General features: G+C 42.3%; 1 protein-coding gene across 13 annotated transcripts in view; it reads left to right on the top strand.

Moving 5' to 3' along the window:
• Positions 1-25,956, top strand: part of ZNF462 (zinc finger protein 462) — a 113,516-nt gene that overhangs the window by 16,664 nt on the left and 70,896 nt on the right. The window lies entirely within an intron of this gene.

Genomic DNA, 25,956 nt, shown 5'->3' on the forward strand with positions numbered 1-25,956 from the left:
GGGCGTGACCTATAAGTATTGAGTAGGTAGGATGCTAGACAGCTTCTTAAGGATTTTGGAGTTCATAGTGAGTCTTCATGGCACAGTGTTGTGGAGCAGTCATCTAAGTGAATGTTCTTAATAGATATCCTTTTTTGTTTCTGGCATTAAATACACAAAACAGGTAACACTAGGCAAAGGATGTCTTGATGATGACTCTGTGATTGCTTGTAGGAATTGTGATCTGAACATAACGACAACATACCTTCCTGGGAGATCTCTCCTCCCTGTGGTTTCTAATGCCTGTGGTGATGGTGTGGGAGATCAAAGTGAAGATTTGTAATGTAGTGACTTTAGAAAGAAGACATTGTGCAGTTACATAAAAATATTACCCAAAAGAAAATAAGGAACGTAGCATAAAAAGAGTCAGTATGCATTATTCTGAAGATATCACAAGACCAACATTAATGTCCTCATATGTTCCACTTTATGCTTTGATTACACTCACATGGCTTGGTAGTGACTTCATCTAAAGCTCTCAAAGTATAATACTTGTTTGTGGTTTATGGCAATCCGGCAGCCATATTATCTCAGCATTTATCTGAGAAGCTTCAGTAACTACCATGTACAAAATTATTTACAGGTTATATACTAGTACATAGAAACTTGGCAAATGATCTTTTTATTTCCATGAGGAGATTGGACTCCTCAACTCATCTCCTACTTTAGCTGGACTAAGTGCTTATATATAGCTACCTAATATTCATCAAAATTTAAACTCATCCCATGGCACCTTCTGAATGTCTGTTCTGTGGCACTTGTAATAATAACTGTAGGTTTCTGATAAAACAGCCTCTCTTTATTGGCCTCTGTGTTGCATGTGGTGTGGCACACAGTATTCTAGTAGGGTAGCACATGTAAAACAGAAGAGCAAAACCTGTTGGGTGAATACAGGTTGAAGATGCCAACGGTGATGTTGGATGGTGGTTTCCTCTCCCTTCCCTCCCCCCTATTTTCAGAAAATGCAATATTTGACAAGTATCAAAGGGGAAGCCGTGTTAGTCTGGATCTTTAAAAGCAGCAAAGAGTGAATATTCACCCACGAAAGCTCATGCTCCTATACGTCTGTTAGTCTATAAGGTGCCACAGGACTCTTTGTTGCCAATATTTGACAGATCACTAACTTTTGTATCATGCCATTGAGATAGATACATATCACTGAAAAAATAAAACCATGAAGAACTTAGTCAAAAACACTGATCACAAATCCTGAACAAAATTTATATTTTGCAAATGCCGCAATGATTCAGATTCAGAGGTTGTTTATCTGGGCGATAACTTGTGTGCCTATGAAGGAGAAGTATGGACTAAGACAAGATGGTAACACACCTTCCCCATGGTATTCTATTCTACACTGAGAGATGCATGTTTTCAAAGATGAAATTGTGGGAATGTAGACTAATGAGGGATGGATGGTGTTTCTTCACAAACTGCAGGAACTGTTGGAGCCTGTTCTCTACTGTTCTCTGAGCCAGGCTAAAATGCTCAGATGTGAGGGAGTCCATCATCTCTGTTTCTGAACTGGATGCTTTTGCACTTAAAAATGAGTTTAACCATTCTAAATCGGGCATGACCAGAAGCTTTCAAACGTGGGTGACCTTGCAGCTTTAGCGAAATCCACTGGAACTGTTAGCTTCAACCTTACTGAAGGACACATTCTGAAGAGCTAGCTCATTAAGCAAGCTTTTGAAGGGTGTGCTCCGCAGAGCAGCTTCCTGTTATTTGGTTAATGGTTGACCTAGTTCTATTGCCATATGCTTCCTGGAATGGATTCTAATGTAAAGTATGTGCTAAAGCAAGACTGGGATAATAGCAGGAAAGTCAAAGCCTTTATGAAACAGTAATCATGTTACTGCTAGTATATTTTGGAGGATACTGTGGCTACTAAAAATGGCAATGTATTCTCCAGGAACTGTTTACTGATTCTGATTGCAAACTGTTGAGTATTAATCAAGCCCATTTATAATGTTTCATTTTATGTTTTTTTCAGAATCACCTTTGTACAAAAGGTTTGCATCAGTAATTCTCATGTGCATGTGTATATGTGTGAGGCTGAAGTTAGGGACTGAAGCACTCTGATTGAATTTATAGCTGCAAGGAAAGATTAGATTAGATTTGGTTAAAAGCACGTGATTTTTCCTGTGGTGGGATATTTTTTTTCCTTGCAAACCACAGATTAGTAAATCTGTTGTTGTTGTTGTTGTTGAAAATCTGGCTAGAAGCCAGAATCTGAGAGTTAAGACATTTACCTGGATTCAGCTATACTAGAGCACATAATTTAAAGATAAGTAAATATACAGGAAACCATGGTGGATAGCGTTCAGTCTTTGAGCAGAATTTTTAATCTGCAACCAAGTGAGGTTCTGAAGAACCTACAGATCTTGCTTTCTGGTTGAAGTGAAGACTCTTTCCATAATGAGGGGGGGCTGTTTTGTTTTAATGGTATTGGTCACCTTCTGTTGTGCAGACTGGCAGCAACATGGCTGTTAGTGCAACTTGATCAAAACAAAGGAAGATGCCACTGCTGCAAGACTTGAGAGGTCTGAAGCAGCTCCTTCCTGAGGAAATGCAGGCGGAAACAATCTGACTTCTCTTTACCATTGTCTTTAAGGTGCAGAATGGTTAACAAGGAAAGGAGGTTGAGTTCACCTTCTAAAAGGAATTTCCCATCCTCCTCTCCCATGTTAAATGAGGAACTAGAGAGTAAGGAAATAGAGTGGGGGAGAGAGCAAGCAAGCAATAGTTATGAAGTTGTGGAACCTCTCTCTGTTGACACACTTAACTGTATTGTAATGGGGAACTGTGGCAATGGACCAGTAGTATTGAATATGTCCTTGTGTCTCTGTGTATTAATGCTTGTCTAGGACAACAGCTGTCTGGCATTTTGAGAAGTTGGTGGAAAGAACTAAGCGTATCTTGAAAGGTTGGGCAGAAAGTATTATGAGTGAGGAAATCCACTGATCATGACGTGTTACTGAGAAGTGGTTAAGGACTTGCCTACGTGGGGAAAATTGACCGATGTAGTATTCCACTATAATGTATTGATTCTGGAATAACTCCCTCATGTGGACATGCTAGTTCAGACTAAAAGTGACCCTGATTCCAGAATAATTACTCCACTCAAAGAATAAAGTAATTTTTATTTAGGCATGGCAGAATTCAGTTTCTATATTTTGTATAATTTCAGTGGATAATATTGATGTTTGTTTATTTTTAAGCATTTTTTTTTTTACTGATTTTTAAATTTTCACAGTTGCAGGAAATTATGGGTGGGGGTAATCAGAAAATAATTTAATGACAGTAGCTATTAAGATTCAAAAACCTACAGCTTTATAACCATTCAAATCAATGTCACATGTCAAAATATACAAAGTAAATATCGTTAAATCAAACTCAAGTTCTCAAGCAGCATTTTTCTTATTTTGGCTATCTGTAAATTTCTATCATCATCAATGGAAATATTTTTTCATCAGTTTGTATGTGTAAGGTGAAATTGACTTTTACTGATATTTACAGATAAAAATCTAACTCTTCCCAGCCTAGTTTTATTCCAGAATAATGTGTCTACATGGGCAGCTATACGGAAGTAGCTATTGCAGAATAGCTACATAAGTCATTTCTCTCCCCTATAGACAAGTCCTTAGGTTGCTGATTAGAAGAGTGGCTATGAACGTCTACTTTGGTTGTCCCAGCAGAGCTGGCCTTGGTTTAAAGCCTGACTGAGTTTTAGGAGTATGATGTCGTTTATGCTCAAATCCATGCTTTAGAAATAATAATAAAAAATTAAAAGATGAATGTTAAAGTGGGAGTATGTATAGAATTCAGGGCTGCTGCACATTCCAAAGCCACAATGACTGACTCCCAGCCTCAAGGGGGTTTCTGCTGAAAAATTAGGAGGACTACGTAGTAAGCTCTGGCAGCCCTAGAGTTGTTTAGACTTTTGTGTGTTGCCTCATCTAGAAGGATTGTTGCCTTTATCATTATAAAAGTTTCTGAGCGTGGCTTCTCAGACTTAGATGCTTAAGATTATTCTTCCATGGGGAGAACCATTTTCCGTTGGATCCAACTCCACAGACCATTGTGGCTCAAGAAGGCAGAATCAGACTCATCAGTCATGTACTCGGGACTAAGCTCTGTCCCTCCTGAAGAGCTTGCCAGCTTTGCACCAGGGAGCAAGAATCCTTCAAACAAAAATTAAAGACCCTCTTTACCCAAATTTCTAAACTGGACTTTTAAACCAGGCTTCTCTGACCTTGGGGACCTGCAGGAGCATTGCCCCAGGGGATCTTATCCTTATTCTCTCTTTCTCAAGGCCCCTCTGCTTCAGAGGCACTGCTGCAGGGCCTGTCCTCCATCCTACACCATGGCACCAAGTCACCATGGTAAAGGCACCAAAGAAAAGTTCCAAGGCCTTAGATCTAAGAATGTAAGTATGTTGCCTGCCTGTTTCACCTGCTTGAAAACCTGCACTAAGGTCTCAACCCATCGGCACAAGCAGCTACTGGGAGGGTTCAGCTTCAGCTACCTTCCTCCAGTTCTGGAACTGGATTCCCAGCAGAATGTTCCGCAGACTCTGCGGCCTCCCTAGCTGTCCCTGTTGCAAGTGCAGCCAAAAGATGCCAGGCAAACCTTCAGGAGCCAGCAAAGATGCCTACTTCCCCAGACCATGGCTCTGGCAACAGAAGAAAATAAACACATCCACTTGGCTAAAGTTCAAATACTGGTGTGGGGGCAAGAATAATTCTTCCAGATCAGCCCAAATCTCAGAAACTCGGGATTTTTCTCCAAAACAGCCAGGACTTAAACCTGGAGGCAAAAACACTGAAAAGACAAATATCGGTCTTGTGCTAAGTGCAGCCACAGTCAATTGTATCTTCAAGAGACCTTAGTGACCTTCCTATTGACACCTCAGCAAGTATAGAAGCCACCCCAATGTTTTTAAACCATTCACAAAACCATCTTTTTGAGCCAGCACAACGAGTTGTATTTCCTAACAATTGAAGTAGCACTTTTTTAAATAGAAGCTCTCCAGACAGAAGAATATCAGAACTAGTGGTTCTTTTCTGTGGAGTCATAATACAGTACCTTCACACAGAAAAAGGCATACCAAGAAAAGACATAGCTTTTATACCAAAATAAATGCCATATTCCATAAATACCAGGAAGTTGTTGCATTCCTTGCATTTTGTCCAGATTGTATTCATGAAAAAGATAAACAGCATAGCCTAGACAGCTGGAGAGCCATGAAATATCTATGTTGCACAAAGCCATTTACAGAGAGTCCTGTGACACCTTTAAGACTAACAGATGTATTGGAGCATAAGCTTTCGTGGGTGAATGTCCACTTCGTCTGATGAAGGTGCCACAGGACTCTGTTCCTTTTTACAGATCCAGACTAACACGGCTACCCCTCTGATACTTAAAACCATTTACAAGAACAATGGCGTTTTGAGCTCTGATTCATCCTCTCAGTCAGAGGAAAGAAGGCATCCACAGTGTCGATTGCCAAACGGTGCTAAGAGGCCTATAAATGTATCCTTGAAAGATTATGGCAAAATTATCAGAGTGATGACCCAGATGTCTTCTTTAGGTTGTCTCTAGTCCTGTAACAGTTCTATCTTCATTCAGTCTATATCTGAAATAGAAATAAGATTTGTAAATATTCACTGACTCATTCAAGAAATTATTCTGCCTTACCTCTTTACATCCTCCATAGAGCTCCATAGAGCTCCCTTTCTCCCCATTATTCTTGTGTATGAATGTAGGCCAGGAGTATCAATTATTTTTTGACAAGGTATAATCAAGGTCCAGACTCTAGAGAAAATAAAATAATAATAATAACCCAATTATGATAATAAGTAAATAAAAAGATTTTGGAGTCTGTTCAAAAGCATCTGTCAGTCTGGATTTGGCCCCCGGTCCACCTGTTTACTACCTCTGATGTAGGCCATACTTACAAGTAGGGGGGACTGGGAAGCAGTGGCACTGAAAAGAATGCAGAGATAGATAACCAACTAAACATGAAGGCGAAGTGTGAAGCTGTGGCTAAAAGGACTACCATAAGCTTTGGATGTATGAACAGGGAAATATTCAGTGGGAGATGATACTACCTCTACTGATGAAATCACTACTGAAAAAGTGTATTCAGTTCGGGGGTCAACACTAATCTAAACAAAGGCATAACAAGATCCTATGGCTGGAAGCTGAAGCGAGAAGACTTAGAATTAGAATTAAGGCACACATTTTTAATAGTGAGGATAACTAACCATTGGAATAGCTCACAAAGGCACTGGCTCAGGAAAGCATTTTAGCACATGCTTAAGTGCTTTCCAGAATCAAGGTCTAAAGGGTGTGTGTGGTACATTCTTCATCACTTTGAGACTTAATATCTTGATTTTTTTTTTTTAAGGTGCCCATGTCTTTTTCTAAAATAAGTTCTACGTCAGACACGAGTCCTTCATCTCAATGTAGGAATAGCTGGTTGAAATTCTACGGCCAGCGCACTGCAGGGCACAGGCGCTGGTTTCAAACGTTCCCCAGGCGTGCTCAACCTAGGGTTACCATATTTTAATTTTTAAAAAGGAGGACACTCCATGGGGCCCCAGCCCCGCCCCAACTCTGCCCCCTCCCCATAACGCTCCTCCCCCTCCCCTGCTTCCCACGAATCAAATGTTCACGGGAAGCCTGAAACAGGGAGGCAGCAGGTAAGCTGGGGTTGGGGCGGGTTGTGGTGCGGCGCTGCCCAGTCCGGCCCCCCTGGCCGAGCGGCTCCCTCCGGTGGCCGGCCGGCCCAGGCCAAGAGGCTCTGGCCCCGGCATCTCCCGCCCGGCTTGGGCCCTGGGGCGCCGGCCCCCGGCCAAGTGCCCGCGCCCCCGGCCCCGGCCAAGCACCGCGCCCCCGGCCCAGCACCGCGCCCCTGGCCCAGGACCACCAGCCCTGGCCCAGCCCCGCCAGCCCCGGCCGAGCACCGCTGGGCCCTCCCTCCCTATTCTCCCGGACATGTCCGGCTTTTTGGGATTTCCCCCGGACGGGGATTTGAGGCCCAAAAAGCCGGACATGTCCGGGAAAATCCGGACGTATGGTAACCCTAGCTCAATCCCCGCTCCACCCCAGGCCCTGCCCCCACTCCAACCCTTTCCCCAAGACCCCACCCTGCCCCATCTCTTCCCAGACTCTTCCCACCCTGTTCCGCTCCCTCCCCTAAGCGCACCCCGTTCCTGCTCCTCCCCCTCCCTTCCGGCGCCTCCTGCACGCCATGGAACAGCTGATCCGCAGCAGGCGAGGGCACTGGGGGGGAAGGGAGGGAGGGGAGTTTGTCTGCCGGTGGGTGCTAAGCACCCACTATTTTTTTTGGAGCACCCTCTGAGTTGGTTCCTATGCTGCAAGGGGTCAAACTAGATGATACAGTGGCTCATTCATTCAGCAGATTCCCAGGAATCTCTCTGCATTCCTCATCAAGTGACAGCTGATAGCAGTGGGCACAGGTCCGCTGCTTCATAGGAACAAAGGAGACAGATCTGGATTACACAGCCACCAGACTCCTCTCTCACTGGAGAGGCGGTGCTTGCCTGCCAGAGCAGTATACACAGGAGGTAAGCAAATCATCAAGGCTGACTAAGCACTGGAACAGGTTATCTAGGGAGGTTGTGGAATCCCTGTTGTTGGAGGTTTTTAAGAACCTGTTAGACAAACACCTGTCAGGATGGTCTAAGTTTACTTAATCCTGTTTCAGAGTGGGGGTGGGGAGAGACCTCTTGAGATCCCTTCCAACTCTACATTTCTATGATTCTAGATCAGAGGTGGGCAAACTATGGCTCCCAGTCGGGGAGGCTCGTCCCCAGCTCCTCCCCTGTTGTCCCCCCTCTCCCGTAGCCTCAGCTCGCCGTGCTGCCAGCGCTCTGGGCAGCGGGGCTGTGAGCTCCTGCTGGGCAGCGCGGCGGTGTGGCTGGCTCTAGTGAGCAGTGCGGCTTCCAGACATGCTGCTCTGAGCTGCATGGTAAGGGGGCAGGGAGCAGGGAGGTTGGATAAGGGGCAGGGGGTCCTGGGGGGCAGTCGGGACAGGAAGCAGGGGGTGGTTCGATGGGACAGAGGTTTGGGGGGGTTCAGAGGACAGGGAACGGGGGTTGGATAGGTGTGGGAGTCCCGGGGGGCCTGTCGGGGGGGGGTGGATAGGGGTAGGGACAGTCAGGGGACAGGGAGCAAGGGGAGTTGGGTAGGGGGTGGGGTCCTGGGAGGGCAGAGGGTCCCGGGAGGAGATGGTCAGGGGACAAGGAGCGGGGTGTGTGTGTGTGTGTGTGTGAGGGGGGCGGGAAGTGGAAGGGTGCAGATAGGGGGGAGGGGTCAGAATGTTTGGGGAGGCACAGCCTTCCTTACCCCGCCCTCCATACAGTTTTGGAACCCCGATGTGGCCCTCAGGCCAAAAAGTTTGCCCACACCTGTTCTAGATGCCTTTTCCTCCATAGGGACGGATAGTCATGTGTGCTTTGCCCCTGTTTCTCCTAATCACCATGAAAATGTGACAGGAGAATCATAGCCATCTCCCCAAACCAGAAACTTAGTTTCTTCAAGAATCTTCTTCACGAGGAATCCGCTCCGTTACCTGCACTTTTGCAGATTTGATTTTTCAGCCTGAAACTGGAGAGTCTGATGCTTCAGTTATCTCTGTGGTGGCTGCGGCATAAAAACTAGCCTGGAATAGAGTTCAGCAACATGGTTGCTCCTGGAAATTGGCTATTAAAGTCTCGGAAACCTATAATGAGAGCATTTCAAGCAGACTTGAAGGACTTGTTCAGTTTGTTTATAGATCTCAGCCTAAATATGTTCCAAATGTCTGTCCGTCATCCCTTGTTGTCTCATGGATGATCTCAATATTGGATTTAAGCTTCAATTACCTAAAGTTTCAGTCTCTGTCCTTCGTCGTTATGAATCAAAGACTACTAGTATCAGGTTTGGCTTCACATCTTCAGTTTCTTTGTAACTGTTGCTCAATCAAATCTCCCAATGGAAGAATGATGCATCAACCTGATTCCATAAGACATCTTTTAATCATCTAGTGAGGCTTTGCTGTATGTGTCTATCTCCTTTCTTACAGCTGTTACTTGTGCAGCAAGAGTAAATGAGTGGGGATTCTCCAGTTGATAGAGCTTCTATTGTAATTTCAGCTTTGGAATTCATCTTTGGGAACCAAAGTGCAGTCTGCAGCGGTCTAGCTGGCGGAGTCAGAATTCAAAGGGGGAAAGAAGGGGAGGAAAAAAGCCTGAGCTGTCTTTTTGTTTTTGTTTTGGAATGAGCAAATCTAAGCCACGAGTAATATCCTGACCAGTGAATGTCTTTAGTTAAGAAAAGTTAAAATCAAAGGTAGGCGGAAAAACTTTCCACTTGGCTGTGCTTTTAGCACTTCTATGAAAATCCTACTTTCAGATCTGGTTGTGACTGAGAAGATGAAACCTTTGTCTCTTACCTGAATGTTTACTTTCCGATCTTCTACTATTTAGGTCTGCAGATTTAGCTCAACTGAGTTTGTGTGCTAAACAGAAACCTAACTTAAAAAAAAAATTCGATGATCTTGCATTGCAGGTGTCTAGATGTGTAAGATATGAGATAAAGTTAGTTAAATTGTCAGCTCTGGGACAAGGCTCATCAGGAGGGGTGTGGCACCAAGGTTTGGATTACACAGACCTGAAGACCCATTGCAGGCTCTGTGGAGATGGATACTAGACAAATACAGTCAGGTAAGAAATCTTTTTATTTTATTTTCTATTTGCGCCTCTCCTTTCACACACCTCTCCCCTCCCCCACTCTTCCCCCCAGCAACCACCACCACTGTGCCATAAAGGATCTAGTCACTTAAGGTCCGTTCCTTAGCTGGTGTAAATTGGCAGAGCTCCATTGAAGTTTCTAAGCTGCACACTGCCGAAATCTCTAAAGGTGTAACATGCAACATTTCAAGACTTGCACAAAATTCTGCAGTTAATAAAATAGAGAAATGGGGTGAGGGTGATACATGAATTAGTCAAAACTATCTTGCTGTGATCTTTGTTTTACGGGTGAGGCACAGGGGAGGAAAAGCCTCAAAGCATAAGAGAGGACTTTGCTCCTGTTCTGCTTGGTGGCTTGCATGTGGCTTTGATTTTTTTTTTTTTTTTTAACTGATAGCAGAAGAGTATCCAACCTTCAGGAATGAAGCCCTTCAATGCGGACTATGTGACTGGATCCAAAGTTTAAAAATAAAATACCAGGCTGCCTTTCTGAGGATCCAGACATACATGCACACACACACACAATCTTGATTGACCAAAGCTATGTCAGTTACTAAGTACAGAGGAAAGGACAATGAGAACCAAAAGGGAGTCTTGTTCCTTAAAAAGAAAGAGGAAGTAATTTAATACTTCTGTACCTTCAGATGCCAATGCTCCTCCTCTTCAAGTGAACTGAGAGACAGCAGCGACAGTTGCTTGCTAGACTGAGTTCATTGGTGTTGTCTGTCTGGCTTTCCTTCCCCCCTCCATACATACTCCTCCCCCCCCAAACACATTTCCCCCCCTCGAAACCCCCCCCCCCCTCCGTTTCCTTTGTGTTACTGGGTGATAGGTCTGAGTGGAGCAGCTACTTTTCAAAACATGCTCCTTTGCGAAAGTAAAGCCAAACAATTAAAAGGAAAAAGCAGAAGAGGCTTCAACTTTGGCTTGGACCTGGTCCTGATCATAGTGGGGCCAGTGCACTAACCATGTTCAGAGGAAGAAGTAGAAGAAATCAAGGAGCCATCTTACTACTCTATGGCTGCCTTACCTGGTAGGAGGTGGCCAACATTTACCCTTTCCACAGATCTAGGAGATGAGAGCACCTTCAGAAAAGAGGACAGATCTCCCCTTAGGGCAACTCTAAATCAGGGAAACCTAAAACTTATTAAACTAATAACAGATGGGGAGGGTAAGAAGAGGGAAGATATGAGCACTCCTTTAGAACAGAATCAAGATGTTAAAATTAATCAAGGAACCAAGAGAAGAAATAATTTAATTGCTGTGACAAAGTTCCTCCTCTATCTTGGTGGGTCCTGCGCTTATTGGCGGATTTTCTTGCCTCAGAGATTCACCATGTGGGTTGGGGAACAGCCCAGAGACCTTCCCCTCTGGAAGAACCCACAATCCAGGTCAACTGGGAGGTTTGGGGGGAACCCGGGCCCGCCCTCTACTCCAGGTTCCAGCCCAGGGCCCTGTAGACTGCAGCTGTCTATAGTGCCTCCTGTAACAGCTGCATGACAGCTACAACTCCCTGGGCTACTTCCCCATGGCCTCCTCCAAACACCTTCCTTATTCTCACCACAGGACCTTCCTCCTGGTGTCTGATAACGCTTGTGCTCCTCAGTCCTCCAGCAGCACACCCTCTCACTCTCAGCTCCTTGCACCTCTTGCTCCCAACTCCTCACACTCACACCACAAACTGAAGTGAGCTCCTTTTAAAACCCAGGTGCCCTGATTAGCCTGCCTTAATTGATTCTAGCAGCTTCTTCTTAATTGGCTCCAGGAGCCCTAATTAGCCTGCCTGCGTGAACTGGTTCTAGCAGGTTCCTGATTACTCTAGTGCAGCCCCTGCTCTGGTCACTCAGGGAACAGAAAACTACTCATCCAGTGACCAGCATATTTGCCCTCTACCAGATTCCTGTACCCTACTGGTCTGGGTCTGTCACATTGCCTATGGACACCAATGCTAGGAACCTGGGTAACAAATAAGGGGAATTGGAATTGCTCATTTTAAAAGCATAAATTCAATCTAGTTGGTAGTAGTAAAACCTGAAATAGTAGTAGTAGTAGTAAAAACAAAGCCCTGGCTGGGATGATTTAGTTGGAAATTGGTCCTGCTTTGAGCAGGGGGTTGAACTAGATGACCTCCTGAGGTCCCTTCCAACCCTGATATTCTATGATTCTAACCTGGTGGAATGTTAAAATCAACGGTTATAAATTATTTCAGAACGATTGAGTAGGCAAAAGGGGAGGGGGAGTTGCACTCTGTCAAAAATGACTTTACCTATTTCTGAGTCAGAAGAAAATGATTTTGAATGCCTATGGATCAGTGTCGTAACAGGTGAAGCACAAGATGAGGTATTAGTTGGTGACTGCTACAAACACCAAATCACACTAGGGAACAGGATGACCGTATGCACCTATCTATAATGTGTAGGGAAGAAAGCTGCATGATCATGGGGGATTTCAATTTGAGTGAAATATGCTGGAGGTCTCATGCTGTCAGTACTAAAACATCATTGGAATTTCTAAGACTGAGAGATGACAATTTCCTAACTCAAAAAGTATAGCCACCAGCAAAGGGGAATTCTATATGACACCTCATCTTGATAGATAAAGATGAACTTATCACAGAACTAAAAATTAATGGTAGCTTAGGTACAAGTGTTCATGACTTCATCACATTTATAATGTGCAAGCAGAATAAAGTCCAGAACAGTCATTATATATACAGTCGATGCTTTAAAAGGGCCAATTTCACAAAGCTGAAAACAATTATGAGTCAAATCAGCTGGGAGGAAGAATTTAATCAGAAATAGGAGAATGATTATAGAGAATTATTTACTTTATTAGATGCCCAAAAAGCCACTGTCAAGGAAGAAAGCCGTTTAGTTAAAAAACTAACCTGGTTTAGAGGGGAAGTGAAGGCAGCTATAAAAATAATATATAACAAACACAAGAAAGGGGAAGTTATTAGTGATGAATATAAATTAGAAGCTAGGAAATGTAGGGAAGCAAAGGGACACAAGGAGAAAATCTATGGCCAGCAGAGTTAAGGACAAGGAGAAGGACTTTTTAGGTATGTTAGGAACAAAAAGATTCTTGACAACGGTATTGGTCCATTACTAGATTGAAATTGTAAAATTATTAATAATAACACAGGTCTACAATTTTTGAGCAGTCGTCTGCTTCAGAGATAAAATGTGCTATTTATTATGTATTTTGATGTGATGAATTCAAATATGACAATTAAAACAACTGATTGGCTACTGTTTCTAAGATATTTAAGTTTTTACATGTTATGTCTATGTATATTGTGTAGATAGTAAAGTTTTAATCATAAATTGTAAACCTAGGTCTTTTCATGTGTTTATGGTTGCTTTACATGATAATATTTTACCTGTCCTGTTTATGGAACACTTTAAAAATCAGCAAAAAGGTTGTATAAATAAAATTTATTATGAAACAAAAGGCAAAAAACTATTCTGTACATAGTTTAGTCCTATTCAGTGTCTACTCAGCGCTTCTTGGCTTGTCTCTTTTATTCATTAAATGGAGCATCTCTTGTCACTGTCCAGCAATAGTCTGCAAGCATTGATGGGCTCCATTTGCCCTGATAGCGTTTCTCCATTGTTGCAATGTCCTGGTGAAATTGCTCACCGTGCTCGTCGCTCACTGCTCCGCAGTTCGGTGGGAAAAAAATCTAGATGAGAGTGCAAAAAATGTATCTTTAGTGACATGTTGCAACCAAGGCTTTTGTATGCCTTGAGTAGGTTTTCCACCAACAACCTGTAGTTGTCTGCCTTGTTGTTTCCGAGAAAATTTATTGCCACTAACTGGAAGGTTTTCCATGCTGTCTTTTCCTTGCCACACAGTGCATGGTCAAATGCATCATCTCGAAGAAGTTCATGAATCTGAGGACCAACAAAGACACCTTCCTTTATCTTAGCTTCACTTAACCTTGGAAATTTTCCATGGAGGAACTTGAAAGCTGCTTGTGTTTTGTCAATGGCCTTGACAAAGTTCTTCATCAGACCCAGCTTGATGTGTAAGGGTGGTAATAAAATCTTCCTTGATTCAACGAGTGGTGGATGCTGAACACTTTTTTCCTCCCAGGCTCCAATGACTGTCGGAGTGGCCAATCTTTCTTGATGTAGTGGGAATCTCTTGCATGACTATCCCATTCACAGAGAAAACAGCAGTACTTTGTGTATCCAGTCTGCAGACCAAGCAAGAGAGCAACAACCTTCAGATCGCTACAAAGCTGCCACTGATGTTGGTCATAGTTTATGCACCTCAAAAGTTGTTTCATGTTGTCATAGGTTTCCTTCATATGGACTGCATGACCAACTGGAATTGATGGCAAAACATGGCCATTATGCAGTAAAACAGCTTTAAGACTTGTCTTCGATGAATCAATGAACAGTCTCCACTCATCTGGATCGTGAACGATGTTGAGGGCTACCATCACACCATCGATGTTGTTGCCGGCTACAAGATCACCTTCCATGAAGAAGAATGGGACAAGATCCTTTTGACGGTCACGGAACATGGAAACCCTAACATCACCTGCCAGGAGATTCCACTGCTGTAGTCTGGAGCCCAACAGCTCTGCCTTACTCTTGGGTAGTTCCAAATCCCTGACAAGGTCATTCAGTTCACCTTGTGTTATGAGGTGTGGCTCAGAAGAGGAGGATGGGAGAAAATGTGGGTCCTGTGACATTGATGGTTCAGGACCAGAAGTTTCATCCTCTTCCTCTTCCTCATCTGACTCAAGTGAGAATGATTCCGGTGCATCAGGAACCGGCAGTCCTTCTCCGTGGGGTACTGGGCGTATAGCTGATGGAATGTTTGGATAATGCACAGTCCACTTTTTCTTCTTTGATACACCTTTCCCAACTGGAGGCACCATGCGGAAGTAACAATTGCTGGTATGATCTGTTGGCTCTCTCCAAATCATTGGCACTGCAAAAGGCATAGATTTCCTTTTCCTGTTCAAACACTGGCGAAGATTTGTTGCACAAGTGTTGCAGCATATGTGTGGGGCCCACCTCTTGTCCTGATCTCCAATTTTGCAGCCAAAATAAAGGTGATACGCTTTCTTAACCATAATGGTTATACTGTGCTTTTGTGATGCAAAAGTCACTTCACCACAAACATAGCAGAAGTTATCTGCACTGTTCACACAAGTACGAGGCATCTCTGCTCACTTTGGCTAAACAGAAATGTGTCCCTTTGCAAAATCAAACACTGACAAATAAGAGAGCACGACACTGTATGATTTCTAGAGCTGATCTAGGGCAATTTGTTCAGCAGAGTGATGTAAGCTTCGTTATGATTGCATCATCCATGACTTTTAGGAATAACATGATGCAATTCATATCATGTATGACGCAATACCAGCTTCAGATTGCATCATTCATTGTTTTGCCTAAAAAGCAAGTACTGTCCAAACCCAGTCATAGATTTATTCATAGATCCAGTCAAAGATGTATTTTAGTCATTTCTGGTTTAAATTGAGATCCCTTCCCTTTATAACTCACTTATCCTCCGCCATTCCCAAGTCAAGGGTCGTATATACTGACCCAATAGCATATCTTGAAAACTAGAGCCAATCAACAATTTTAAGCATCATTTTCGTTCCCAGTGACCCAGAATTAGTAAAGTTTGACTACATTTATTTCAGAAGCATTTTGGCTGTAGAGCAGTGTAATGCAGAAAATGCAGAAGTGTTCAATAAACATTTCTGTTCTGTATTTGGGAAAAAAAGCAGATGTCTCATCATATCATAACAACACTCTTTTTCTTTTCTCCCCCTCCCCCCTTCCATTTGACTAGTATCTCAGAAGGACGTTAAATAGCAACTATGGAAGTTAGACATTTTTAAATTGGCAAGTCCAGATAACTTGTATCCAAGAGTTTGAAAAGAGGAGCTCACTGGCCCATTAATTTTGATATTTCAATAAGTCTTGGAACACTGGGGAAGTTCCAGAAAACTGGAAGAAAGCTAATGTTGTGCAAATATTTAAAAAGGGTAATTATAGGTTTCTCAGTCTGACATTGATCCTGGGCAAAATAATAGAGCAGCTGATATGGGACTTGATTAATAAAGAATTAAAGGAGGGTAATATAATTTAATGCCAATCAACATGGGTTTATGTAAAACAGATCCTGTCAAACTCGGTATCTTTTTTTGATACCTTTATCAACCAAACTTGTAATCGTAATAGTGTTGATGTAAAACACTTTTATATGATGTTTGACTTGGTACTTCATGGCATTTTGATTTAAAAAAATAGAATGATATAAAATTAACATGGCATAGAGTAAATGGATAAAAAGCTGGCTAACAGATAGGTCTCAATGTATCTGTGAATGGGGAATCATAACTGAATGGTGTGTTTCTACTGGGGTCCCACAGATATCTGTTCTTGGCCTGAAACTATTTAATTTTTATATCAGTGACCTGGAAGAAAACATCAAAATCACTGATAAAGTTTGCAGATGACACAAATTAGGGGAGTGATAAATAATGAGGAGGACAGGTTATTAATACTGGGCATGAGCAAACAACATGCATTTTACTATTGCTACATGTAAATGTGTATAGGAACAAAGAATATAGGCCATATTTACAGGATGGGGGACTCAATTATGGGAACAGTGACTCTGAAAAGGATCGTGGTGAATATTCAGCTGAACTGAGCTCCCAGTGTGATGCTGTGGTCAAAAGGGCTAATGCCATCCTTGGATGCATAAAAATGGGAATCTCAAGTACAGGTAGAGAGGTTATTTTATCTCTGTCTTCGGTATTCGACTGCTGCTGGAATACTGTGTCCAGTTCTGGTTTCCACAATACAAGAAGGATGTTGATAAATTGAAGAGGATTTGGAGAAGAGCCACGAGAATGATTTAAGGATTAGAAAACCTGCCTTACAATGATAGACTCAAGGAGCTCAATCTATTTAGCTTAACAAAGAGAAGGCGAAGGGGTGACTTGATGACAGTCTAAGTACCTACATGGGGAACAAATATTTAATAATGGAGTCTTCAATCTAGCAGGGGAAGGAATAACACGATCCAATGGCTGGAAGTTGAAACTAGAGAAATACAGACTCGGAATAAGGCATACATTTTTAACTGTGAAAGGAATTGGAACAATTTACCTAGGGTTGTGGTGGATTCTCCATCATTCACAATTTTAAAATCAAGATGGGATGTTTTTCTAAAAGATCTACTCTAGAATTATTTTGGGGAAGTTCTGTGTTCTGTGTTATAAAGGCCGGATGATCACAATGGTCTCTTCTGGCTTTGGAATTGATGAGTCTAAAAACTAGAAAAATCTCCCTAACACTGGGATGTGTTGTGTTGTGTGAATAGGTTTCTAATGGAAATGGTAACATCTTTAAAACTGGTCTCAAGATAGTGCTAAAAAACTCCAGAGCACAATTCTGTCTTTAGGAGGAAGGCAGGGGAAGAGATGGAAGAGACACAATAGGTCATTGGGATATTCTTAATATCAGATTGAGCCTACAGCTTTGGCTGTGTTGTGGGAGCAATTGTTCTCCTGGTCAATCCTTGGACCACAAGCCTTTAATGATATTTGAGAACTAAAGGTAGCTGTGAGAAAATCCCAGTATCCAAAGAAAGTGGTAGGAGTGCTTCAAAAATGGAAGCCTTTCTTGAAGATATTCTAGCCTACGCTTTCAAGAGACATGGTTCTCTATCTCAATGCAATTTGAACCTTTTTGAATGCACAAACCATAAGGACCTTGCTTTTTGTTTTTGCCACAACAGTGAATGGCAGGTGCAGCCAACAGCGTTTGGAAAAAACGAACTGTTGGATTTGTTCCCACACGTTTTTGAGGGGTGCGGTGGGGGGAAACCCAAGGACATTGGAGATGTCGATGCACAAGCAGCATGGTCTAATGGACAGGGACCTGGAGTAGGAGTCTGGAAACCAGGATTCTGTTGCAGGACCTGCCACTGACCTGCTCTGTGACCTTGGGCAAGTCACTTCCCCGTCTCCATCTATTTAGAGTGCAACATTTTCATGGCATGGACTATCTCTTACTTTGTGTTTTTGGATAGGTCCTACCACAATGGGGCCTCAATCTCTGAGGCCTGTAGGCTACTGTAATACAAATAATTAGCAACAGGGTAGGGGAATATTTGTAGCTGTACAGACATTATTTGATAAATTTAACCCTCTCTTTCCATTTCTGTAGTATCCTCAACAGGGTAGGATTTTTGTGGTTCTGTTCACTATTCCAAAATGTAGGCAAATATTTCAGCCTGTGAGCTAGTTGTGAACTGTTAACATGGACTGCATGGCTCGATCTTCAATGAGTTGTTGGTGGTATACGATTAGTCCCGGAGTATTGTTTCTGCTCCTTGGTTGGAAGCTTTATAAATGAGATTTCAACATGTCCCCGTGAACACTTCCGGCATGAACCGCTGAGTCAGTGAATTCACATGAATATGAAACTTTCACTTTCCACATTCTTGCAGACAAACCCAACCTCCCCCCCCCCCCATATGTGTATGAACGCTTTCAGGAAATGAATGAAAGGAGATGCAAATATGTCTAAGCATATTTGTGGTTTTTATTCACACAAATATTCACCAATTTCTGGAGTATTAGCCCATGTCTAGAATGAACTCTAAATATTTTAGAGTTTCACTTTTGATTATGCTTTACCTTTGGTATAGTGTTACAGGCTGGGTTGGCATGTAAACAAGAGGGCCCACAAAACAGATTGGTATTTACATTTGGGTCTCATACAGTTCACATAACCATCTTTGCAATGAAAGACCAGTGAATGGCAGGCCTGAATAGAAAGTGGTGTTACTGAACATTGTGTCTGACTCGCAGTGCAATCAGTTAAGATCTTATTTGAAATGGATGCCCTTGATAATAACACAGAGAGGTCTATTGTCATTTCCTCTATGGGATCATCCATTGGTCCATTTTCCCTTGTACTTGTAAGCATGCATCCAGAGCCTTAGCTGCTGTAAATAAATAATCATCAGTCCAGTGGAGTGAGGCTGACTTCCACCAATTGAAGCTCTGGCCCACATGGTTTTTTAATTCTTTATTCCTCAGTTCTTAACATGATTTTTTTAGAAATGCAACCCCATCTTAAATCCTGAGAGAGCCTATGCATAATGCATGTTCTACAGCACAATGTCACAACAATATGTGCATTACAAACCATTGCCATCTCCTCATCTGTGGCCAGTGGAGGTGGAGGGTTCCAGTGCTGTGCAGTGCTATTCAGTCTGCCAAGTGCAAGTGGTGAGGAGGAAAGTTCGGGGATTTGTTTTCCCGTGGGTGGAACATTATTTTATTTTCCAACTAGTTGCATAACCATCAATAAAACCCATCTAAGTCATACCCTTTTTGTGTTGGAATACAGTAGTGTAATTTCTGCAGCACATCCTGTTTACCGTCGTGGAACATTCTCTCTTGTTTAACTGCCTAACTCAAGGATTCTCCTCTTTGTTTTCAGAGCATCTCTCCTGAAGGTTTCAGGTACCCTGAATGGTACCGTGATGTATTATGTACTGTATGTATCTCACTGGGCTTGAAACTTCTGTTGGGTGTCCTAGTCATGGGCGTTTGGTTTGGTTTTGTTAAATGAAGAATTGCAAGTGTCATCTTTGCCATCTGACTACTGTGATCACTGTGTGAGACTTTCCTCATCCTTTTGTACCTATCTATTCTGTCTGCATCTGGTGTGCCCCGAAGACCTGAAGACTGAAGAATATTCTAGAAGAGCGTGCCAAGATAAACTACCCAAGACTGCTGCAGGGATTGTAGGTTGTATGAGACCATGCTGAGAGGGAAGGACTGAGAATGAGAGGAGTGGCCATCTTGCTAATACTAAATGGGTGTTACACATGCACATCCTGCAGAGAATTTGTCTTATTTCTGTCTTGGTGAAGGAGTTTGCTAATACTTTTGGCAGCTAAGAGTGTTTTTTTTCCTCTTCCATTGTTGAACAATGTTACAGCAACCCCAGGTAGCTAATAGCGCTGTGGTAACTGCAGCAGTTGTTTCACATGGAGAATTAATATTACAGCAGCTGAAAACGAGAGGGATAACCAGCACCTTGTGACCAGGGCCATGGACCAAGGTGAGTGTTCATGGGCCACTGGTGGTCTGCAGAATGATAGCTGGGAAGGTCTGTTCTATGGTGGTCTATTTCTGATTTGCATTTTTAAACTTATGATGGTGTAAAGAGTCAGACTTTCAGGCCAAAACCTTAGAAAATGCTGCTTCTGTTCTCTTGGCACTTTGCTTCGTGGCTCTTCTCAGACTTATCTTCATCACTTTTAATAATTACATCTGAAAATAAAATGCAAATACAAATCTAGCGTTTTCCCTCACCGCGCCCTGTAGAGTAGTGGAAGGCAGCACTTTTCTTGGATTGATCTGAATGTCTTGGGACATATATCTTCCGGGCATTTTTTTTTTCTTTTGGATAAGTTCCCACTGTTGATTAAGCATATTCATGAGAGCTTTCCAAAGAATCCTCTGAGACCCATCAATGCATTTTCTTTTGTTAGGGGAGGAAAAGTGAAAATCTGTTCCTGTGTTCACCTTGCCTTAAAGAAAGCATTCTCACAGGACAGATTTGTTTTTGTTTTTCCTTAAAAAATAAACATATACATTAAAATTGAGGTTATCTGTATAATCTGAAGATTAACCAGAACACCTAAAATGAAGACAACTGAAATACCTACAGGGCATCTCTCAGATGGGCAGTCCTATAGATTTATTTTCTTTCTTTCTCCCCCCACCCTCCTAGAGAAGACACGCCTATTTATTTTGAATAGGAGATGTGGGCAAAGTCTGAAATTGATGATGGTCCAAGGTGGCTAATAGAATTAATGAACCATTAGTAAATTATTAGCAGCTGTTTGTCTAATTCACTAGTAATGTAGAAAGATCAGCTGTGGGTGAAACATGTAAGAATAAGGAATCCAGAGTACGGTTACTTCATTGGGATCTGTCTTTCAGTTGTGATAAAATCCTAAACTCAAGAAGTTTCAATGCAAGTGAGGTAAATAAAATGTAGATCTAGATAGAGATACATATTTAATTTTTAAATTTGTACTAATTTGCATATTTATTGTTAATGGAGTATGGTTTGGGTATCTGACCTCTAGCTTCATAATGTTTTACCAGCTTCAATCCAGCATCCTGATCATACAAACAAAATTAACCCACTATATTCTCAAAGTAGGAAAAAATTTAAGATGATAGTGGGTCAGCTTTAATCTTGAAATTGATTCTATTTGCTTAATTTTAGGTCCAAAAATTTAATATTCCAATTCATTTACAGTCTCTTTATTTTTCCTGCTTTTGTATCTTATGGGTTTGTACTCCTACTGTACCTCTGTAGTGTCTACAAACTTGTAGTGATTCTGTCTTTTGTAAGGATGCAGTCAGTAATAATCTCTGATTACCTCCCTTAGCTATGGGCCTCATTTACAAAGAAAGTCTTAGGTATTTTTTCCTTTTTATGGCCCATTTCCTTTTTGGATATTTCTTTGAAGAAAGAAAAAGAAATTGGATCTCAGTGACTGACCCTCAAAGAGCTTATTTAAGGCAGAAAGGAATAAACTGGGATAGAACTCCTCCATTAGAGCTCTGGCATCTTACCTTTTTTGATATAAGTCAGTTTAAAGATGTTTCTCTTCTTAACTTGATTGTGCTTGGAGCAGTTAAGGGAGGAGGACAGGTAGCCTCTATTGGAGTATAGTGATTTGACAGATGAGAAGTGAAGTTGATGGAGATGATTTGTTCTGGAGACTGTTCTGAACAATCACCTGTGTAATGGAATGCACACGTCTTTGGCTGAAGACACCCTTTTTATGGGGCCGGGCAAGGCCATGCTGCTTTTACTTACTTTAATGTGTCCAATGCCTCTCTAGTCAAAAGATTTGCTGGCTGGAGATGTTCCATTAACCTCAGTCAATGAGCTAGTATTGTGAGCTATTACTGGCAAGGTTATCATTTTTAATTTTTAAATTTTTTTATTTTAATTTGTTTTAAGTACAGAACAGAGTTTTGTTTAGTTTTGTCTAGACAACATATGGTGCCTGTGTGTTATACAAATTACAAAAGTTGAACCAAAACTTATTGCCCTTTTAAAAACACTTTACGCACAGTCTTCCTATACCGGCTTGCAGAAACTGGTGCTGATTCTCTCCTTTCAGTGAGTGGAGGCAGAAGGAAAAAAACTGAGCTGAAAGAGCCAGCAAGATTCTCATGGAGTATGAGGGTCTGATGTCATCAGAACTTAATTTTTCCCATCTCCAAGAGGTGAAAGCCGCCCCTTTCATTCTAATGCAGATTTCCTTCTCTTGAAGAGTTGAAACTTCTAGTGGGCAGAGAGTAGGGGCCACAAAGAGATCCTGAAGATGCTGTCTTTAGAGTTGGTGGAATGTTCCAACTATAATTGGCATCCACCTCATGGCACTGGGGTCATGAGACGGACCTGTTGCTTTTCACAAAGCCTTTCCTCAAGAGGCAGAGCTTTCTCTTGGACACCAGCAGGGGTTCCTGTTCATGCTAGTTCAATCTACTCAATGGCATTGGTGGTCAGTAGAGTCAAGAGTGAGACTCGATGGCTGTTGGTAACCTCCATCCCCAAAGAGACAAAGGAACAGCCCCTGACTAGATGCAGCAAAGTGGTCTTGAGAGGGCTTTTGTGTAACCCAGTGTTAACACTGGTCCAGGTAAGTGCTAATGGCAGTTTGTCAAATACTCCATCTTTTGAAGTGCACTGGGAAATAAACTGGCTGAACTGTTTTCTCTGATCCTGCCTGAGACTATGACTAGGAAGAGATCCTTGCTGGTATTTTGCCAGAACTCAATGGGCAAATGATATTGCGTCCTGTGATTCATTATAAACTGATCAGCAGTATGTTGCATCGACCTCAGGAAACTTGTTGGCCAGTTGGCAGAAGATTCCACTCTTTGTCCAAGGCATGTGGCATTTCAGGAGACTTTAGGATATCAGGAAATAAGCATTGCATTAAAGTAGTAGTGAGAGGAATGCTTGCTAAGATTGTGGTGAAGAGTAGAGAAATTGCTGTTTCTACCTGAGGACTTGAAGCCTAATCAAAATAGTCATCTTTAGAGACTTCCTGTTCCCTAGGGAAACTTCAGCCACTAACAGTACTCCTAGGCCTTATACATATGACATGGGCTCTGAATCTTAGTGAGATAACACTACACAGCATATAGGCTGCCCCTTACTTGGCTTTGTCAACCAGGTTCCAATTTAATTGGACTTATTGGTGCCTTGGAACATGGCTGGTGGTTGGCAATGCTTAGGTTTTATCACTTGCAATTTGGACAGTTACAGGGTTACTTGCTAGTAACTACCCTTTCTCATCCTCCGTGGAAGGCTTCTAGACAGGTCAACTCTTTTGAAATAGGAGTAATAAGATGATCAATCTTTACAGGCATCTAGAGCTTTTGGAATGCTGATTAAGAAAACCACACCCTCCACTCTAGAGGCCTCACTTAATTGAGTTCATGGGGAAGACACTTAGTTCAGTTCATGCTCATGAAGAAAGGAGTCCGTAGAATGAAGTCTTGATGCTCTCCATGGAACTGATCCATGTGTAGTTCTGAGTTTCAGCCCATGTTTGAACTTCATCCAGCTAGGAGCCTAGTACTCGTACCCAACTGGGCATTGCATAGCACTTGTTAGAAACAACCCCAGGAATTTATTTAGGTGTTCCGGCCACAGTATTAGTTTGTGTCTCTTCCCCTGCCTCACATCCCCCAGTTTAGAAATCCTCTGGTAGCACTGATGCAATATAGCATCAGTGCTATATTGATGGGTCTAGATCTCAAGGTGGCAGATGGAACACTTCTCCAGCAGAACTCCCGTTTGTCTAGTCTTTGAGAGGCATATCTTTTCATTATTCTGTGCTCTTCCTTGTTGAGGATTTTTGTAAGCATCAGGACCAGATTCGAGCTCTGCTTTTTGGCTTGGAATCAGTATGCTGGCTGACCTTGGGGAAATGGAACCTCCTGTTTTATGGCCATCACAAAGTTTCACATCCCTGGGTCCATAAAATAATGTAGTATTTCAGGGACCTTTATTTATCTCACAAATACATGAGCTGGGCCTAGCTGTGTCATCAGTTTGAAGAGTAAAGTCTACATACGGCATGTGGCCTGTGTAAATCGAGCTTCTTGGATACTAAAATCAGACTTTCCTAAAGCACACACGTAGCGTATCAATCATGCATCCTAAGCAGTCAGACCTTTATAACTGTGACTGGGACAAATGGTCAGATGGCTGGGTTAGGAAGTATCTGTGTCTGTCTATTGTAGGGATCGCTAAGACCAGCAGAGTAACCGGCGATGAATGTACAGTTCTTCTGTGTGATGTTTCTGCCCTTCCTTATTCTTTGGACTGTTTTGCAGAGAGCATTATCCTGCCAGCTATAGCCAGTTCACCACAGAGGGAACCTGATTATATAACCTGGTAGTCCTGACTTGGGCTCACTGTTGAGTTTCTTGGCAAGACAGCAACTTTAATGAGGTTCTGCCATGCTGAAGAGTCTTGTAACACATTATGTAATGAGCTGCTAGAGGAAACTATTTGCAGGGCACAACAAGTAGTTTTATTGGTTCTACAAAACCCGGCTTTATGCTGCTGTGTTCCTGAGCACTGTCTCCAGGCACCTTATGTATTAACTATATATACACAGAGTGTGTGCTCTTGTAACAGTTTGCATGGTGCAAATTGGCATTTATGGTGACCCTCCAACTTGCTATTAATAAAAAAGAGCTTTCAGTTGTTTTCTACAATGTGAGAAGTACACTCAGGAGGCTTGTGCAAAAAGCCAAGTCAGTTTAGTTGTTTGGCTCTGGTACCAGAGTGTTCACAGGAGGGCCAATGAACCAGCCTCTTGCAAGAGAATGTCTGTTATTGAGAAGTCAGTCGGGTGCCACTGAGGTAGTCAGTTTTCCTTGAGCACTGAGCATGTGAATAGGACAACTGGCCTAATTTGCCCTCTAGATGTTCTCCATTGTCCTGTTCCTGTCATTGCCCGTTCCTCTTGGGCTCTTACAAAATGTATTAGCTTAATGTTTCCTTTGGAAGATGGTTTTGTCTAATAGCATCTTCCTCTGAAAGGCACTTACTAGAATCTCAAACCTGGCTTAATAGAGTTATTTCCCTGGAGGGTTTTCTCCAGGAAGAGGATTCAGTACTTTTATTTATTCACCTGCTGGGAAGAGGAAGCAAACCCTCCTGTCTGGGCTTGTATAGGAGAACTAAAGGAACCTGCTAGGAAATTACCTTTTCCCCTTCTGAGTAAAGCAGTTGTTGGATCTTCTTGCAATATATGCTCAAGGAAGTATTCTACGTATTGATTCCAGGGAATTTCCTTTTACCTAGAGAGAGAGAGAGAGAGAGTGTCTCCTCCCACCCACCCCCCTCTCCCCAGCTACAGTTATCCAATAACACAGGTAAGGAACTACCTAAATTTTTAGGGAAGAAAAAGTGCATTATATCCACATCTTTCTGGAGGATCAAATTCTTCTCATTCACCTCTCCAGACATAGGTGCTGGAACTAGGTGTGTGGGGGGTGCTGCCGCACCATCTGGCTTCAAGTAGTTTCCATCGTATACAGGATTTACAGTTTGGTTCAATGACTCTTAGCATCCCTATTATGTAAATTGTTCCAGCACCCCTGTCTCCAGACCTTTTTTGGTATTGTAAGGGTAACTGTCTTCCCCAAGGCATTCTTCTGAGGGTCTTCTTTTATCCTTTGAATTACATGGCAGCGATGACTGAGATTGCAACTTTTTGGAGGTCAAACAGGCCTGAGCATCTAATTTTGGGAGACTTGTAAACAATGTTTCTGTGTTTGATCTTGTTATGATGAAGTCTGGTTGCCCAAGGCCCGAGTTTGCACTTGTTTTCTGGCAACTGGACTTCAATAGATGAAGGCTGAGAGAGGTGTCCAGAACCAAACTTTGTAGCTTTTAATAAACTCCCTCAATTTGTTATTTTTTTTAAATTAAGATGTGGCAGCATATCTGCAGTCTGCCTTTAATTTTACAATTTTGAAATATCCTCCAGGAATTCAGACAGGAACTTCAGCTGTTTTTAAAGGAGAAGTCATTCTTCTTAT

This window comes from Chrysemys picta, chromosome 6, assembly GCF_011386835.1.
Source record: "Chrysemys picta bellii isolate R12L10 chromosome 6, ASM1138683v2, whole genome shotgun sequence".
NCBI classification, from domain to species: Eukaryota; Metazoa; Chordata; order Testudines; family Emydidae; genus Chrysemys; species Chrysemys picta.